This window comes from Pleurodeles waltl, chromosome 9 (assembly GCF_031143425.1).
Source record: "Pleurodeles waltl isolate 20211129_DDA chromosome 9, aPleWal1.hap1.20221129, whole genome shotgun sequence".
In the NCBI taxonomy this organism is placed as follows: domain Eukaryota; kingdom Metazoa; phylum Chordata; class Amphibia; order Caudata; family Salamandridae; genus Pleurodeles; species Pleurodeles waltl.
The window spans coordinates 545,767,719-545,788,755 of NC_090448.1; positions in this window are offsets into that span (position 1 = coordinate 545,767,719).

A 21,037-nucleotide genomic window follows, 5' to 3' on the forward strand; every position below is an offset into this window, starting at 1 on the left:
GGGGGGTCAGGGGCCCCGGGTCGGGCCCTGCCCCGATGGGCCCCCTCCCGGGTGTCCGGGGAGGCTTCCCAGGCTGTCCCGGGGGTCAGGGGCCCCGGGTCGGGCCCTGCCCCGATGGGCCCCATCCCGGGTGTCCGGGGAGGCTTCCCAGGCCGTCCCGGGGGTCAGGGGCCCCGGGTCGGGCCCTCCCATCCTCCAGGCTGCCCTTCCCCGAAGGGCCCCGGCCCGGGTGTCCGGCGGGCCCGGGGAGTCCTCCCCGGCCGTCCCGGGGGGTCAGGGGCCCCGGCCCGGGTGTCTGGGGGATGCTTCCCCGGCCCTCCCGGGGGTCAGGGGCCCCGGGTCGGGCCCTGCCCCGAAGAGCCCCGGCCCAGGTGTCCGGGGCCCTGGGTTGGGCCCTGCCCCGATGGGCCCCGTCCCGGGTGTCCGGGGAGGCTTCCCAGGCCGTCCCGGGGGTCAGGGGCCCCGGGTCGGGCCCTGCCCCGATGGGCCCCGGCCCAGGTGTCCGGGGCCCCGGGTCGGGCCCTGCCCCGATGGGCCCCCTCCCGGGTGTCCGGGGAGGCTTCCCAGGCCGTCCCGGGGGTCAGGGGCCCCGGGTCGGGCCCTCCCCTCCTCCAGCCTGCCCTGCCCCGCCCCGCCCCGATAGGCCCCGGGTCGGGCAGGCCCTCCCAGCCTGCCGTGCCCCGATGGGCACCGGCCGGTCCCACAGGGACCCCGCCGGCTCCGCGAGCTAAGGCAGAGTGCGTCCAGATGGCCGCCCTCCGAGCCCGGCCATCTGGCCTCACCGAGAACCCGGGGCATCTGGTCGCCCTCCGCGCTGATCTGCTATGGCGCGTCCAGATGGCCGGGCTGCCCCGGAAGTCCCAATGAGGGCTCATTTGCTCCCTCCTGCCCAGCCAGGGCTCCAGGAGGTCGGGTGCGTTCTCGCCGACGGTCCCCTCCGTCACTCGGTGCGCACCAACTCCCAGGAAGGGCCCAAATCTTCCTCCGGATTACTAGGGACAGGGTACGCCGGACCCCCTCGTGGTCCGGTGGTCCAGTGGTTCTCGACCGGGCGGGGGTGACCTACCTTCACCCCCTCTCTTGTATCATGAATGAGGACTCAGACAAAGACTATTGCTGGCGCGCTCACGGAGGCTTCTTCCTGCCTTGGATTCAGAAACCACATGTGTGCTGGTGAGACATCATTATTCCCACCACTAGAGGTCGACTAGATCTTTGGACTAGGTAACGAGTGTAGTAATCAGATTAGTTCAATCACAAATCAGTGACATAAAGCCATAAATAATTCTAGACACCATGAAGAATTGAAACACTAATTCAACTCCACCAAATCAAATTTCAAAGCTTTATTACAATCCCAAAAGCAATGTCACATATATGGTGCACAAAACTACATTATAATCATAGATTAAAAACCATTTGGCTGACCAAAATGTCTAAAGGGATTTAGCATACTAAACATCAACACTACTGAACACTCCAAAAGACTGACATACATCAACAAAACGACAATATGCACATAAATATGATGGTGACATCAGTAAATCATCAAAATACAATTTTAACAATCAATTTCTGAGCTGGTTAATTCTTATCTTTGACACAAATTGGGACGTGTGTGGGTACGGGCTAACACATGCGGGCAAAAGAAAGACAAATTTGTTTTTTTAAAATCATCTAACTAATGCAGGTCCCTATTAAAATATGCTGGTGCAAGTGCCTAAGCTGAAAACCACATTTAGTTATACCTCTCCTCATGGGACAGCAGACAGGATAATTCATCAGATGAGCGTTCACCTTCATCCGACATCTGTAGACAGCAGTGTTAGGATGGTGCAAAACACGGGCTGCACATAGGACAGATCAGCAGCTCAGATCTAGTTGGGCATATTAGTACTGAACAGCATAAATAAATGGGGCAATGAAAACTAAGAGGAAACTCACCAGAAGAATTGGAGAAGACAGAGGCGACAGCAGCTAACTCCCTAAGGGCATTAGAAGGACTCTCTTGATGACCTAACACTAACTAACTCTCAGTTTCAAAATCTCACTAATTAGAAATAACCATTGGCCTAGTGATTGGCCACATATGCATAAGATTCAGGGGGTCATTCTGACCTCGGCGGTAAAAGGCGCTTACTGCCGGTCAGAAGACCGCCATAACACCGCTGCGGTCGCGGTAAACCGCCACGGTCATTCTGACCCGCAACTGGCAAACCGCCAAAAACCCGACATCCACAAAAGTCCGCCACACCAACGGGCAGCGCAAAACAGGCGATGACCAAACCTCCACCGTCACGCCAACAGAAATACGCCCATGCCATTCTGACCCACAAATCCCCGCAGCGGTCTTTCAACCGCGGTATTCCATTGACGTACACACCGCTGCGCTCAAAATACACACACCTTTACAAAACACTACCACATTGGACAAATCAAAATACACACACCTGAGACACATACACACACCACTCCCACACACACAATTAAATATAAAACACACACCCACATCACACACAAACCCTTACGACCACAATTGCGACTGAAGGACAGAGAGAGACAGCACAGCATAGAGTAGACCATCACACAGAGGCAAATCACAACATGACCCACACAATTTCCACGCACAAAACACCATACACCACCACACTCACCACACACTACAACACATACACCACCCCTCACCTCATCCACACCACCCCATGGCACCCCAAAGACACCCCAGGTTCTCTGACGCAGAACTCAGGGTCATGGTGGACGAAATAGTTCGTGTAGAGCCCCAGCTCTTCGGTGCACAGGTGCAGCACACCACCATTTCCAGGAAGATGGAGCTATGGAGCAGAATAGTGGACAGGGTCAACGCTGTGGGACAGCATCCATGCAATCGGGACGACATCAGGAAGCGGTGGAACGACCTACGGGGGAAGGTGCGTTCCATGGTATCAAGGCACAACATCGCGGTACAGCGGACTGGCGGCGGACCCCCACCTACTCCCCCAGAATTCACAGCATGGGAGGAGGAAGTCTTGCACATCCTGCATCCTGAGGGCCTCACAGGAGTAGGCGGAGGAATGGACTCTGGTAAAGCAAATCTTCACTACTTCATTCCCCCCACCCCACCTGCATGCCAAATCATACCCCCACCCTCACCCCCACCCCCATCACACCAACTCCTTGCAAATGGCTCACCATCACAACCCACCCATCACAAAACCTAGCCCTGCATGCCTCCCCAAAGCATGGACACCCATCACCAAAGCATGCCCACTGCACACACCCATCACCCCCACAAGCCACCGTCACAAAAGCCCCCACAAGGGAATGCCAGCACTGGGGTACATGGCCACCCACCCATTACACGAAATGTCACACACAGAAGCAATAACCATACTCTTATACCCCTGCAGGACCCGAACGCCACCACACCGCCACGGAGGGTCCAGAGATGTCCATCCCACCCCCAGAAGAGGCCCCCAGTGATGACAGCAGCTCTGTCTCCCTGGACCCAGATGACCAGCCCGGCCCATCAGGGACCTCTGGACAGTCGGTTCCCCACAGACAGCCACAGGCATCACCCGACCTAACCCCCTCTGGGAACACCAGCACAGCTCCCACCCAGCGGGCCCATGCCTCTGTCTCCAGGACACGTCAATCAGCGGTGTGTCCACCACTACAGGGCACCCAGGTTGACCCACCACCCCAACAACAACAGGGACCTGGGGGCAGTGGTAGTGGGCACACCGTCCAGGGGACAGAGGCCCAGGGAAACAGGGGAACTGGGAGGGCTGCTGTGCGACGGGGGGGGGGGACAGGCCCAGGGAACCAACTCTCCAAGAGGCCCTCTCCTCCATCATGGGAGCATACCACCGCTCCCAGGAGACGATGGCTACGGTACTGGCCAGGTTCCAGGAGATCCAGGTACTGCAGGAGGAACAGTACATGGGGTTCAGAGAGGAACTGAGGAACATCAGTTCCGCAATGGGGACCCTCGTCGTGGCCCTTAAACAGATAGTCACTACATTGCGGGACCATGTGGCACCACAAAGGGCCCCTGTCACTAGCCTGGACCAGGAACAGCCTACCACCTCCACCGGCGCTAGTGGACAGGAGGCCCCCACACAACGACAGGCCACCAGAACCCCACCTCCTGCAGAAGAAGAACCACCCTGCAAGCGGCACCTGAGATCTCACAAGAAGACAGAGTGGGATGCCAAGACCCCCGCCAGCAAAGGATACCCCCTGATGTCATCCCACTGTCCCACATTGTCACCCTGTCCAACCTTGAACTGCCCCTGCTCCATCCTTCCACAGGCATATGGACAATGCACCTGTGAGACTGAAAACTGGACTCTGCCATGGACATTACTCCACCATTACCCATCGTCGTTTTACAATCATGTTCCTAAATGTAGCACTTTATTAAAATCACTTATTGCACTTAAAAAATCCGGAGTCTGCTTGTATTTTGAACAAATGTATTAGACATAACGGTGCAATAATGTTCAGTCACATTGTGATGACAACATACCACTGTCACACAGCTGTAGTCCATGGGCAAACAAAGCAGAGGTCACGCAGTGGGGCCCACAGCTCTGAAAACGGAAGGGAAAGTCACAACTCAGTTAACAGGAACTGGGGGGAAACTCAGACAGTAGAGAGGCAGGAGACTTTAAGTAAATGTAAAATGGCGTGGTTGATTCGTACCTGTGTGCTACTGAAAATACTGTTGTATCACAGTGTCCCTGTTGTCTGTGTCATCCCCGTCGTCTTCCTCCTCTTCACTCTCCACAGGCTCCACAGCTGCTACAACATCACCATCTGGACCATCCTCCTGCAGGAAAGGCACCTGGCGGCGCAAAGCCAGGTTGTGAAGCATACAGCAGGCCACGATGATATGGCACACCTTCTTTGGTGAATACATTAGGGATCCACCTGTCATATGCAGGCACCTAAACCGGGCCTTCAGGAGGCCGAAGGTTCTTTCTATAATCCTCCTAGTTCACCCATGGGCCTCATTGTAGCGTTCCTCTGCCCTTGTCCTGGGATTCCTCACTGGGGTAAGTAGCCACGACAGGTTGGGGTAACCAGAGTCACCTATTAGCCACACACGGTGTCTCTGTAGCTGTTCCATCACATAAGGGATGCTGCTATTTCGCATGATGTACGCGTCATGCACTGACCCAGGGAACTTGGCATTTACATGGGAGATGTACTGGTCAGCCAAACAGACCACCTGGACATTCATCGAATGATAACTTTTTCTGTTCCTGTACACCTGCTCACTTTCACTGGGGGGAACCAGAGCCACATGAGTCCCATCAATGGCACCAATGATGTTGGGGATATGGCCAAGGGCATAGAAATCACCCTTCACTGTAGCCAAATCGCCCACCTCAGGGAAAACAATGTATCTCCGCATGTATTTCATCAGGGCAGACAACACTCTGGACAAAACCTTAGAAAACATAGGCTGAGACATCCCTGATGATATGGCCACTGTTGTTTGGAATGATCCACTTGCCAAAAAATGGAGTACTGACAGAACCTGCACCAGAGGGGGAATCCCTGTGGGTTGACGAATGGGGGACATCAGGTCTGGCTCCAGCTGGGCACACAGTTCCTGTAGAGTGGCTCTGTCAAGCCTGTATGTCATTATGACATGTCTTTCTTCCATTGTCGACAGGTCACCCCATTTTGGATTCCCAAAGGTGTTTACTTTACATAAATGTATTGGTTTGCTAGGTTTCCCTAGGTGCCGGCTGAGCTAGAAGCCAAAATCCAGTTAGGCACTTTGCAAAAAACAGGTCAGTTTTCCTTGGGGAAACATGATTTGTTCACGTTGTGTTTTGGGGCATTTCCTGTTGCGGGTACTAGGCCTACCCACACAAGTGAGGTACCATTTTTATCAAGAGACCTGGGCAAACGCTGGGTAGAAGAAAGTTTGTGGATCCCCTCAGATTTCAGAACTTTCCATCACCAAAAAGTGAGGAAAGAGTGTTTTTTGTTTTACAAATTTTGAAGTTTGCAAAGGAATCTGGGTAATAGAACCTAGTGAGAGCCCGACAAGTCACCCCATTCTGAGTTTCCCTAGGTGACTAGTTTTCAGAAATGTCCAGGTTTGCTAGGTTTTCCTAGGTATCGAATGAGCTAGAAGCCAAAATCCACAGCTAGGCACTTGCAAAAAACAGGTCAGTTTTCTTTGGGAAAATGTGATGCGTCCATGTTGTGTTTTGGGACATTTCCTGTTGCGGGCACTAGGCCTACCCACACAAGTGAGGTCCCATTTTTATTGGGAGACTAGGGGATTAGCCAACAGTGTGGAGGTTTGGCCTGTGAGGAGGCACCCAAGCAGCCACTTGGTCCTGAATGTCTGACATGTCCAGACTTGTACTCTTAGGTGCAGAAACAGGGTGCACACCAAGAGGGCCCCCATTTTTACACAACCCATACACCTAAACACTGGGGCTAGCACCCTAGCGCATGCCTATCATGTGACCCATGATGTCACAACCTACGTGACACACCTACGTCAGTTCCAGAGCAGGCTCTCAGGGGGGGACCAGTACGTAACGGATGTGACGTCATTTCCGAGGGGGCGGGACAGCTGTCACTTTCTAGTTTGATGAGGAAAGGTATCCCCCTATTCTACTGTTATAATTTTAAAATATCTGGTTATGTATGTCATGCCTCTTTAACCATACAGCTAAACATACTGAGGTCTTGGTAAGATACACTCATATCCCACCATATGATTCATTCAATCATTTGCAATACCAGTACTTGGGGCCTGATTTAGAGTTTGGCGGATGGGTTACTCCATCACAAACGGTTGTATGTCGGAACAACGCGTGCTTCAACCACCCATGCCTGAACAATGAAGTCGGAACAACGACCTCGCTGTAACCACTAATGCCTTTAGCACTAATGCCTTAAAAACTATTTTTCGTTGTAAACGCATTCCTGGTAAAGGCATTAGTGAACGACATGCATGGTTCCAGCATGCGTCTCCCATGTCTCCCCACCCCTAAAAATTGCTGCAACCCCCCCATCCCCACAACCACCCAACCCCCCACCCCCAAAATTACCACAACCACAACCTGCTCCCCTAAAACCTAACGCACCCCAAGCCCTCCACCCCACCCCTAAAACCTAAACCCTGAGCCCCCTCCCCGCCCCTAAATCTTAATCATGCCGAGCCCCCACCCCACCCACAAAAACTAAAAATACCCTGACTCCCCACCCGCTCCTAAAACTTAAAGCACCCCAATCCCCCACCCCACCCCTAAATCCTAAACCCTGACCCCTGCCCCTAAACCTTACTCACCCAGAGCCACCCACCCCACCCCCAAAAAAAACAGCCCCAGTCCCAGCCCAACTTACCTCCTCCTTGATCGCGTCGACTCCCATCTTCTGTGCCTTAACCACGCAAGTACATGGTTCACACGCTATTATGGAATTGCAATACTGTGGACGGGATATCCGCCACATTTGTGATGGAGCAACCCCCTCCACCAAACTCTAAATCGGGGTGTTGTTTAGTTGGTAGCCATGTTAATTAGGTTACGGAACAGTAGGAATCAAATCATCTATCAGGGTCATTTATGTATTATCTGCCTAAATGCTGGGCAGAAATTGGTATATGAAGATGTTAAGTATTTTGAGGATCTACCCGATGTACAGTGTTTTTTCTGAATACATTTGTGAAAATGCTTCCAAACTCAACAATATTCTGTTTTTTTAACTTAAAGTTTATTTTAGACCGCAAGTGCGGAACCAATTGAATTGAATTTGTGTGCATTATTTTTTATTGTAACGTTTTTACTAACCTATAAATAAACTTTCAAGATTTCAAAAAATACTTCAGTATTTATGTGACCTTGCTAAGTAATTCATTGTTATATGTTGTTTGTGTGTTAAGGTTGAATATATAAACCTCAGCTCTAAGAAACTCATTGGGGCACATTGCTAGAAATACAGGTTCAATAGATTATTATTGGAGTATATCAAAGAATGAATAAAAAAGTTACTTGTGATTAAGGAGTGTTAGCTTTTTTTAGTTTTTGACTGAACTTTGGATTTAGTACCTTGAGCTGAACTGATAGTTGTGCTACAGGAAACACCTTCTCAGGGGTGAATGTGCTATTGAAAAATAAAATTCTAGCCCAGCACATGTCATTGGGACTATGTTTGTCCTTGCAGTGCAGTCTCAAGAATACAACAATAACTATTTCTGGTTGTCCACTTTTTATTTAATTCTTTATTTACAAATGTATTCATAGACTGCAAGCCTCATATTTTAGCAAAGATAAGGTAAGCTGCAAATTTGCTTTTAAAATTATATCTTGATTTTCTTGTCATATTGCAATGAGCCCTTACCTTGCTCCTTCTATACCTTACCTCTCTTGCTTGTATGTTCCAATGAAAAGAAAGATGGTTGGGACTAGTGAAAAAGGTCTTGTTTCAGGATGCACCACTCTATATTCTGTCCTTGGAGCTTGTTGCTGATCTTAAAAATAAAGGTTTAATTTAGTACTCTGCCTCGGTACTTTTCTGACTACCAGAGTTTATTGAGTCTATAGTTAGTAACTTCTATCTTTCTGGAATTAATTGCTTGTGATACAAAGGCACTGAGCTATGACTGTGAAGATAACAGATGTCTCTTTTGTTTCTCTATTTAGTTTTTTGGGGGTTAATCTCAGTTTCTGAGTTTCTGCAACAGATACATTTTAAGTGGGATTTATCATGTATAATACACTACCATCACTATACGTGGTTTACAAGTCTTAAAACTTACTTTCACACATAATTTACAAAATGTAGCTCCATGTGTACTCTTTCCAGTGTCCATTGCTTAGTTATGATGTGTGGTTATGATCTTGTTGCAATGTTCGTATGAAATGTTAATAAGCTATGGGTCCTCAATGTTAGTCTCTATGAGGTGTTCAAGTTACACAACAATAACAAGCAACAGCAAGATTCAACAGTTAGTCGCTAAGAGTCTCTTGGTGAATAATTGTCCAAAATGTAGTGTTATCCAAGTGAGCTAAACTTGTGCATGGCTATGCAACTTAAATTCTTACCTTGGTTCTTGGTTATTTCTTATTGTTCTTACTTTTTCTTTTTTCTTTCAGGTTTTCGACCTCCAAGGAGATCTGAGATTGATACTGCAGGGATCCTTGTTGGAAGACACACTTGTGGTAAGTGCAGGGAGGATGAGATCTTTCTCATTCTGAAGTCTTGAGACAAAGTGAGCAATGGGGCTTGGATGTGGTTGAAATACTGACTTCAACCAAGATAGCTGCTGAAATTTGCCAAAATCTTGTGAGAGTTTAGCAGATCTTGCAGATGTACAAGCAATGGGGTGAATAAGAATGTTTTTAGACTGGTCTCTCCCCGGTAACAGCGTGGAAGTCCAGAAAGACAGGTTTTGGCACAAATATCACTATGTAACATGCAAGGGTACACATATCAGTACAATGTCCATTTCCTCATATACTTGATAGCAGGTGAGTAGTATGAAGCCACCAAGGTTTCTAAGCTACCATTATAAGGAGGAAGCTTGATGACTGCTAATACCAGAATTCCTATATAAGGGGAAACATCACTCACAAGGCTGGGGACTCAAATGGAGTGTTACAGTATCCTCTGCTAAAACTGCCCACAAGACAAAATGGACTGAGTGAGGCTTGGCTGGTCTGCAAGTGTTAAGGGGTGACAGTAATCAAGGAGTGATTTGGACATTGGAAATGGGCTCCCAGAAGCATTGCTTGGGACCACAGACCTTCCAATCCACTAAGAAGTAGCGTTTACCTCAGACACATTTGGAATCCACAATTGAGCAGACTTCATATTCAAATTGTCAGTCCAGTTCTATCAGAGGAGGTGAAGTATGCAATTGTGTGTGTGGTGGACTGGCTTTAGAAAAGAGAAATGGAAAACTTGATGGATCTTGACTGTTGGAGGCAAATCTACTTTGACCACTTCTGGATTTTGACACTGCTGTGACTGGGACAGGACCTAGAAAATGTGGTAAAAGTTTTTTCCAACCAAGGAGGGCAATGTTCTTGGTGAAAAACCATACCTTATCACAGTTGGAGTAGTTGGGTTCTTTACTGTGGTGTAGATCAGCAGATTCCATTTAATGATCTTTAGTCTTCGCCAAATGAAATCAGGCTTTTTCTAGGAGGGCTCAGAGGAAGGCATGATAGTCCTGTACTTCTGGTACCTTGATATATGATATTTCTTCCCAGGGAGTGATCTCACGGATGAAACCCCCTCAAAACAATAAGATGGAGACATCCCTATGGTATACACATTTGATGGCCCATCAAAACCAAGCAACAAATATGCAAATTACTGTCACAGTTAGATTAGTCGTCTTGCTTTGACCATTTGTTTGTGGATGGTAGCTATAGGAATGTCGCACATCCATGTCAATGAGCTACACAGAGGGTTCCCGAACTTAGAAATAAATTGTTACTCTCGGTCTATAATAAGTATTGAGGGAGGGCCATGTTGTTACAGGCCCTGGGTGGTGTACAAACAACTGTTGTCTGTATACAAGGAGACCATCTTTGAATGTTAGTTGTGCATATTCTTATGAGTATTAGTGTTTGGTTTTAACACTGATCACCTGTTTTAAGTTATCAGTGAAGGCTCACATAATTATGCTTGCTAAAAACATTATATGGAAACGATTATCTTAGCCTCTTCTTGCGCTGTGTCAGGATCTGGTTCTCCTACTTGTGTGAGGGCATTGACCTTTGCATTTTCCTTTCCTGGATGATAAGTGATGATGAAATTGTAGTCACTGAAGAAAAGAGCCCATCGAAATTGCTGTGCTGACAAGGCTATACATATGTATAAATAGTTATTGGATGTTTTGCATCCAGTAGGTACTGATGTCACTATTTGAAACCTGTGTTTATGGCCAGGAGTTCCAGATTAGTAATTGGATAGCCCCTTTCTCCAGGAAGTAATTTCTAAGAGAAGTAGGCTATGGGATGCATTTGGTTGTTGATCTTATTCCTTTGGGAGAGACTACCTCCCAAGGCTAATTGAAAAGAATCAGCTTTTACAGTGATGGAATCTGGATGGGCCAATATTGGGGCTGAAATAAACTTTGGCTTCAATTACTGAAATGCTAAATTCACAGGACCACCCCAGCTGAATTTAAGTCCTTTGTGCAACTACTGTGTTATCAGAGTATCGACTTTGGGGAAGTTGTCTGTGAATCTCTGATACAAATTTTCAAAACCAGATAACTTTGGATTTGTTTCACAGATGTTGGGGTTGGAAAATTCAAAACTGCTTCAACTTTTGTAGAGCCCATGTTCACGCCCTCTGAGCTAAGGATATAACTCAACAATTCCACCTTGGTGGTATGAAAGGTACTCTTTTTCAGTTTGGTGTCCAAGGAGTATTTATGCAGTTGTAGAAGAATGGCTCAGACCTGTCAGACATTTTGAGACATTGAGGCCCGTATTTATACTTTTTGACGCTAAACTGCGCTAACGCAGTTTAGCGTCAAAAAATTTTGCGCCGGCTAACGCCATTCTGAAGCGCCATGCGGGCGCCGTATTTATTGAATGGCGTTAGCCGGCGCAAGCAGACCGGCGCTGCCTGGTGTGCGTGGAAAAAAACCACGTACACCAGGCAGCGCCGGCGTAGGGAAAAATGGCGTTAGGGCGTCTTAAAAATGGCGCAAGTCAGGTTGACGCTAAAAAATCGTCTTAACCCGATTTGCGCCATTTTAAACGACGCCCAGACGCCATTTACATGACTCCTGTCTTAGTAAAGACAGGAGTCATGCCCCCTTGCCCAATGGCCATGCCCAGGGGACTTATGTCCCCTGGGCATGGTCATTGGGCATTGAGGCATGTAGGGGGGCACAAATCAGGCCCCCCCTATGCCACAAAAAAAAAAAAAAAAAAAAAAATATTTATACTTCCCTGAACTTACCTGAATGTCCCTGGGGTGGGTCCCTCCATCCTTGGGTGTCCTCCTGGGGTGGGCAAGGGTGGCAGAGGGGGTCCCTGGGGGCATGGGAGGGCAGCTGTGGGCTCATTTTGAGCCCACAGGTCCCTTAACGCCTGCCCTGACCCAGGCATTAAAAAGTGGTGCAAATGCGGGGTTTTCTGCCCCGCCAACTCCCGGGCGTGATTGTTGCCCGGGAGTATAAATACGACGCATTTGCGTCGCAGTCATTTTTTTGGACGGGAACGCCTACCTTGCATCTCATTAACGCAAAGAAGGCGTTCACGCTAAAAAATCACGCTCTTTACTCATACTTTGGCGCTAGACGCGTCTAGCGCCAAAGTATAAATATGGCGTTAGTTTTGCGCCGACTTTGCACCGAAAAAAACGACGCTAATTCGGCGCAAACGGAGTATAAATATGCCCCTGAGTGAGAATAGATGGGGTAGTCATCTATATATACTACATAGCAGACATCTATAAATTCTCTTAGTACTTAGCTGATAAAGAAGTGACAGGCAGTGAGGGTGTTGCTGAGTCTGAAAGGCATGACCTGATATTCAAAGAACCCAAATTTGATTCAAAAGGCTATCTTCCATTCATCACCCCTAGGGACGTTGACCAAATGATACTCTCCCCGGAAATCCAACTTGGTGTCATTTACCCCATCATTTTCCTGATCCAATAAACTGGTCATGATTATTTTTCCTATGTTAAATTGTATTAACCATGATACCAAATGGTTATCAATGTAGTTTCTAGGTCATTAAGTGATGGTAATTCTTTTCCATCAATGGCCCATACAAATTTGGGTTTGTCTTGGCACAAGATTCTTATGCCAAGAAAGTGTGCAAAGTGGTCATCGATGTTTCTAGGTACTGAAGTGATGGTAAGCTGTGCAGGAAAGTATCCTGGAGGTCTAACTTAAAGACATACCCAGCAGGCCAACCTCACCTCCTACCAAGTGGACTCATTTTCCAATGGTTTAGCAGCCACTGTTGTAACCCTTGGGAAATAGCTTTTGCTCGCCCTGGTCTTGTGGGTCGGGTAGGACACTCCTTAAGGAAATTACCAGCTTTGCCATAATAAAGGCATTGACTATGTTCTATATCTTTCTTTCTCTTCTTTGGATAAAGGACTTCTTATTGTTCTTATTTGCATTGGTTCAGAGGTATCTGTTTGTTTGGGCTGAGATTCTATTCTTGTCTATGATACGATGTCTTACCTTTATCACATTTCCTTTTGATTAATCTGTGGTTTAACTTAACCACTAAATTGATAAATTCTGCACAATCTTCTGGAGGATCTAGAATTTATGACAAGAGTTCTTCCAACTCATCTATTAGCCTTCAATAAATTAAGGATATACTTTTATTCTTAGGCCGCTGTGCTGCCACTACCAGTCTGTTAAATGTAGAGAAGCAATGGAAAAGATCAGAAGACCCTTGCTTAAGGTTCAGAAGCTCATTATCAGCTACCTGAACAAAGGCATGTTTAACGAAAAGCTTCTTTGTGGCTTCTTTGAAATTCACTTAATTATATAACAAAGGTCATCCTGCTGGACGAAGGGTATTTACCAAAGTGTTGCATCACCTCCCAAGTATGAGAGGATAAGGACTACCTTAGTAGGATTGGCAAGAAAAGCCACGTGCCTAGCCATAAAATGCAAGTGACACTGATTCATGAAGATTCCAAATTTATTGCTAGCCCCATAAAATCGTTCGGGGGTTGTAAGAGGTACTGGATGACTACCTGAATTTGTGCTGAAACGGCAGGGATAGACTCTGGAGAGGCTGCTGCCTTCCCTGGCATTTGGAACTGGTAGATTTCAAAAGTGGTTTCTCTTTTGGATGTTCAGGAAGAGGAATCATCCAGAGATGACCCTTTTTTGGGTGGTAACTCAACATTTCTCTCCCTTAGTCACTAAAGGTGTTGCATGCATCTTAAGTGAAGTGACTTCTATAGTTTTAATATGAACAGAGCTACAATTTGTATTTTTACTCCAAGCATTTCTTTCTGTGCCTTAAAATGGTCAATCACTATAATTTAACCATTAGTAAGTGTACAGCGCAAGCTAAACATTTCTAATAAATTGTGTAAGTGTTGTTTTCTTAGCTTTCTTTCTTCCTTTTGGTTTTATCATTATAATTTCATTACCACTTATTTCATTGCAGCTATTTTCAGTTTCATTTCAATAATAGTCCTGTCATAGTTGGACTCTCGCTCCTAGATGAGACTGCTGGTTTAGTGATGACAGCACTTTTGTTTGTACACGACTAAGCCATTCCTACAACAAGTCACAGCTGTCGGCCCAACCCTCCCAGCTCACAAGCAGTACCTCACCAAAAACCCAAACAGTAAAAGGTGATTTCTGGCAGCCTTATGTATAGACTCTAGATTGCGACATCTCAGGGGAGTCGTCGTGGAACTCAAGCTACCCTTTTCCCTCATCAGAAATAAGTCTCAGTCACACATAAGCAATAAAGGAGAAGCAGGAGAGTTTTCAATATATTTATTGAAAGGACTGCAATCTACGGCAAAATGCATGAGATGAAATGATTAGGATAATGAACAATAAAAGAAGCATAATTGTGAAGATGAGACCCCCCACCATCTTATAATCAACATTAAATGTAAAATCCCTAGCATAGAGAACCTAATCCCTAACCTAATGAGAGCTAGGTGTAATAAACCCAATCTGCCAGTATCATGTCCATGAGAAGCGCCCCCCAACCCTCGTTACCTTGGAATGAGGTCTTTAGTTCAGACTGTGTGGTTACGCGAAGGCTGATTTCTGCAGAAAGGTGACGTGAAATGTAAATGGCATGTGGAAGGAATCCCTCTGATAACCTTACCTGTGTGAGATGTATTCATACAGATCATGTAGGACCCCTGATGCAGGTATGTTCCCGAACAATTGATAAGGAGGCAGACTTTGTGGCGGCAATTATGTAAACACCCCAACAAGTGTTCATTCTGTTCCAGTCACACGTAAGTGAGAAAGGGACATGATGTTAATACCTACGTACATCACTTGATTATGACGCTGATAGTGACGCTTTCCCATTTCTATCAACAATGGCAGCCATCTTAAAAGAAACAATAAAATAAATGGAATAAAACAGAGCACGCTAAGTAGGTTAAAAGTCACTAGATGACGGGGCACAGGCCTGCAAGGCAAAGGGCTAAGCTAATTTTCTGAGTCCTAATAAAAACTAAATCAGATTCACTACAGTTACAAAATCTCAGTCACCATTTTTGTGAGAGCCTTTTGCCACCAAGCCACCTACCTGTGCTGTCCCAAAGGGGAACAGTACCACAATGAGAAGCATCTATGCCTTCCTGGGGAGGGAGATAGTATCTCATTTTGCTGACTACATTCGCAAGGCACATCAAAAGGGTCTCAATAGAACAATTTGGAACATCCGATGCTTGCTCAATAATCATGCCAAACTCACTCAATAGCAGACATCTTTATCAACTATATCTAATAAAGGTCATCCAACTCATGACATTTTCCAAGATCAATGTGTTTTTAGTTTACTCACACCTCCCTTGATATTATATTGGTTAAATAATACCTGTAATAGAGCTAGATTCAATCGATAAATGAGCAACAGGGTAAGAATATTAAAATCACTCTGAGCATCTTATTACTCCAGAAAAGAGCACTATAATTGAAAGTTACAAATTTTTATTTGATGTTTCTCCTACTCTATTTCATTTTTCTGCAATGACAGGAGAGCGAAGCTTAATAGTGTTCAAGAATATTTGTCAAGCTCCATTTCTTTTATTTTTTTATAGACAACCAGATCAGTCACTTGGCATTATCAACATTTCACCTTAACTGAACGCCTATTTTTTCTAATTTTACATTATCCATTAAGTTAGATGCTACCGGCATTCATGACTTTATATGGTCAACATTTGCCCATTTTTATGCAAACATAGTGTGCGACATATTATGCAAAGACCCCATTTCTCCTACTCGTGCTACGCCGGATCAATGTACATATGCCTACAGACACCATGCAATAAGACTTTGAATCAGAGCTCGCACTTAACTCTATCTGACCAGGTCATACAATTTAACAACCTTTTAAAGCACTCAGGGGCAGATTTAATTAAAGTGGCGCTGCACCGGGTGCAGCGCCTCTTCACCTTCGCCCCTTACTTTCCCCCTACAACCACCATGCAATAAGACTTTGAATCAGAGCTCGCACTTAACTCTATCTGACCAGGTCATAGAATTTAACAACCTTTTAAAGCACTCAGGGGCAGATTTAATTAAAGTGGCGCTGCACCGGGTGCAGCGCCTCTTCACCTTCGCCCCTTACTTTCCCCCTACGACCACCATGTGTGCGCTGTATTTAAAATATGGCGCACCATGGAGCAGAGTAGGGGGCAATAGCGTCATTCTATGTGACGCTATTGATGTACTCTGAAGGAGTAGCGCTGTAATGTTGACGCTACTGCAGAGTACACAGGGTCCCATTCTAAATAATTGAAGCCCCCTTTTAACGTTTGCTCTGGGTAGGCATTAAAAGTGCTGAAAAAGTGGCACAATGAAATCTCAGAGATTTCCTTGAGCCATTTTTTCAGCCCCCCTAAGGGGGAATGCCCCCTTGCATACAATATGCTTGGTGCAGGCATAATGTGGCACAAGGGTTTACAAAGTGGCACAATGCAAGCATTGCACAACTTTGTAAATGTGGCGCATGGGGAATGACACCTTAACGCCACATTTGTGCCGAAATGTATGCCACAATTGTGGCACAAGGTGGCGCTAAGGGCTCATAAATATGCCCCTAAGTGTAGCGTCCATGCAAAATTGGACTTTTCTTCTTAAATCATGCCTAGTACTCAATATTTGTGAATTTTAGTTTTTAATCGTCATGGAAAAGCATGCTTCCTTTTAGATTAACACTAACTGAAATATTGCATTTATACTGAAACACATCTGGGGGGTGTGCTCCTGGATCAACCTTTGAATGTTTGATTGTAAATGGACCTTTAAAAATATGCTATGGGGTAGAAATGCAGTATTTTGTATAAGATTATACTTGAGCTACCACTTTCAATTCCACATCACTCTGATTGTAGAAGGATCCATATATAATTGCAGACAAGGATGAGATCACTGTCATATGGAATCAATCTGTGTTTTTTCACTTGTTATATGCACCCAAGATGCTCTTTTATGTTAGCCTTTAATCATCAGAGCAAACAAAGTAACATTTCTACGTACTGGGAAGTATATTGTTTCTTTTAGACACATTAAGAGACATCTACTGGAATGGTGTATTTGTGGCCCACGACATTTGTCCTATAATTCTCAACACTATAACTACATAGGTATTGCACAGTAAAGGGGATTCATTGGGAAGGAAAGAAGATCAATATATGTTGGTAGTAATTACTCAGCATTCTACTTGATAGTATCCTGGATGTCAAGTGTTGCTACATTTAGTTATAAGAGTGAAAGTGGGAGGTAGTAGAAATGAGACATACTCACCAGTTATTCAGAATTTTCTAGTTCTCCTATGCATGTTGAGGTGAAGGTTCTACTAGAGTTGCTCTTGCTATGTTGTTATTAGATGTATGCAGATTTCCTGAGCGCTACTGCTAAAAATCCTATAGAGTCATAGAGTCATTTTTTGCACAGGAACGCCTACCTTGATTCTCATTAAGGCAAGATAGGTCTCCACTTCCAAAAAATGACTTTAACTCCATAAATTTGGCGCTAGACCGGTCTAGCACCACAGTATAAATATGGAGTTAGTTTTGCACCAAATTAGAGTAAAAACAAATTACGCTAATTCGGTGCAAACAGAGTATAAATATGACCCCTAGCGTCAAAAAACGACGCTAATCTGGTTAGAGTCATTTATTTTGACTCTAACCTGCCTAACGTCATTTTTTTTTACAATAGCCTACCCTTTGCACCGGCTTGCACCATTCCATTAATATGGTGCCCAGCTGGTGCTAAACAATGGTGCAAGCCGGTGCAAAACGTTTTGGTGCAAAACTGAGTTAGTGCAGTTTTGCACCAAAAAGTATAAATAAGGGCCCTAGAGTCTTGGTTAGACGCAGTCCCTCTGAAGCACACCTTGAAAACTAAATTTTTGTCTTTTGTTTATCCACTTCCCCTAAACCCTGGGTGCTGCTATCACTTGGAGTGCTATCCAGGTCTCCGGTGGTCGCAGGACTCTAGGTGGCGTTGGGACTTGGCTTCTGATATTCGTGTCTCACTCCTACAAGATTACACTTACCAATTACATTTCTGATGCCCATTAGTTGCACTAACATTTATTCTAATAATTTTGATGTGATCATTCAGAGATAGTGGGAATTTAATTATCATAAAAATGGTTTAGTAAACTTTTCTGTTGAATGATATCCTTAATCTAAAGGGACATTTTAAGAGTGTAAACCCATTGGTGTTGAAAGATACAGAGGTATATCCTTTTCATGCAGGGAGAAGAATCACTACTCTTTTAAAAGGATATACATAATAGCTTAAGATCGGAGAAAAGTAATAATCATGATTATAGTAGTACTTTCATGTTTTCAAAAACAGGACCAGGTCATCTGCACTTAATCATTTCTTTAAAGCACCAGCACTACTAAATATGTCCTCTCTCCTCTGGCTTTATCAAACACTAGTTATTAATGGTTGAATATAAAATGACAGAGGGAAAGATGTGGAACAACACGTCCGGGACCACCCATGAGTTGTTCACGCAAGCAGAACAACACTTGACTGAACAATGCAGGGCTTTTTCTCTGCCATAACCATGCATGTGTGAACAACGCACATGCGTGGTTAAGGCAAAGAAAAAGGAAGATCCATCGGGAGAGGACATGGTCAGGTAAGTGGGGCTGGGGCAGGGTTAGGGGTAGTTTTAAGGGGTGGGACGGGGGTGAGGGGTTGGGGTGGGTAGGTTATATTTTTTTTTAAGGGGTGGGGTGGGGGGTCAGTACTATGGCGGGCATTCCAACCGTGGCGGGCGGCGGTAGCCGCCCGCCTGGCGGGAACCGCCGAATGACAGCACCGCGGTCAAAAGACCGCAGCGGCCATTCTGGCTTTCCCGCTGGGCCGGCGGGCGACCGCCAAAAGGCCGCCCGCCGGCCCAGCGGAAAAGACCCAGCAACGATGAAGCCGGCTCCGAATGGAGCCGGCGGAGTTGCTGGGGTGCGACGGGTGCAGTGGCACCCGTCGCAATTTTCAGTGTCTGCAAAGCAGACACTGAAAATCATTATGGGGCCCTGTTAGTGGGCCCCTGCACTGCCTATGCCAGTGGCATGGGCAGTGCAGGGGCCCCCAGGGGCCCCACGACACCCGTTCCCGCCATCCTGTTCCTGGCGGTAAAAACCGCCAGGAACGGGATGGCGGGAAGGGGGTCGGAATCCCCATGGCGGCGCTGCAAGCAGCGCCGCCATGGAGGATTCCCTGGGCCAGGGGAAAACCGGCGGGAAACCGCCGGTTCCCCTTTTCTGACCGCGGCTTTACCGCCGCGGTCAGAATGGCCCAGGAAGCACCGCCAGCCTGTTGCCGGTGCTTCCGCGGTCCCCGGCCCTGGCGGTCATGGACCGCCAGGGTCGGAATGACCCCCTATGTTTTTTGGGATGGGGTTGGGGTTATATAGTTTTCAGGGGCGGGGTGGGGGTAATTTCGTATTTGGGGGGGTGGGTTTTTAGGGGCAGGGTTGGGGGTAATTTTGTATTTAGGGAGGGTGGGGGGGTCAGGTTTTTCGGGGTTGGGTGGGGGGGTCAGAGTAATATTGCATTTGGGGGTTTGAGGTAATTATGTTTTTAGGGCTGGTGGGGGGTGGGTTTTTAGGGGTGATGGTCTGGGTAATTTTTTATTTAGGGTGGGTGAGGGGTCGGGTTCCTGGGGTGGGTGTGGGGGGTTGTGGTAATTTTGTATTTAGGGCAGGTGGGGGTGAGTTATTATGGGTGGGGTCAGGTCAGTTTTGTATTTAGGGCAGGCTGGATTTTAGGGGTGGGAGTCAGGGTAATTTTGTATTTATAGGGTTTTTATGGGCGGGGTCGGGGTAATTTTGTATTTAGGGTGGGTGGGGGTTGAGTTTTTAGGGATGGGGTGGGGGGTTGGGGTAATTTTGTATTCAGGGCAGGTCGGGGTTGGGTTTTTAGGGGCGGGTTTGGAGTTGGGGTAATTTTGTATTTAGGGCGGTGGGGTGCGTGTTATTAGGGGTGAGGGTGTCGGGGTAATTTTGTATTTACGGCGGGGCAGGTTTTTAGGGGTCGGTGTTCGGGGTAATTTTGTATTTAGGGTGGGTGGGGGAGTCGGGTTTTTAGGGGCGGGTTGGGGTAATTTTGAATTCAGGACAGGCGGGGGTTGGGTTTTTAGGGGCGGGGTGGGGGTTTGGGGTAATTTTGTTTTTAGGTGTTGGGTACTTTTATTTTTGGGGTGGGGGTCAGTTTTAGGGCTCAGGGTGGGTGGGGGGTTGGGGTAGTTTTTAAAGGTGGGGGTCAGGGTACTTCTGTTTTTAGATGCGAGATGGGGTCTTGGGTAATTTTGTTTTTAGGGGTTGGGTTGTTATATTTTTGGGGTGGGGCGGTTTTAGGGCTCAGGGTGGGTTTGGGTATTGGGGTAGTTTTTCAGGGTGTGGGATCAGGGTACGTCTGTTTTTAGGGTGGAGGGTGGCATGCGACAACCATGCATGCCGTTTCCACACATGCCTTTACTAGGCATGCTGTTACAACAAACAATTGTTGTAAAGGCATGCGTGGAAACAACGCGGTTGTTCTGATCGCGTTGTTCGGGCATGAGTGGTTGCCACATGCGTGGTTCCATCATACAACCAATGACAGAGGGCTTATCAGACAATGCCATTCAAAAAGACAGAGCATGCAACAGCAACACAATTTAGCAAACCCCTAATGTGAGTTGGAAAACTTTTGTGGCTCACAAAAAGACATTTGTGACCCTTTCTGAATTTTCTATAGGAGGGGGCATGAGAGAGGCATCCAGCTCCTTATTTAGATGGCAAAGTGATGTATCAATGGTTTATCACTGTTATGGAAGTCGAAAACA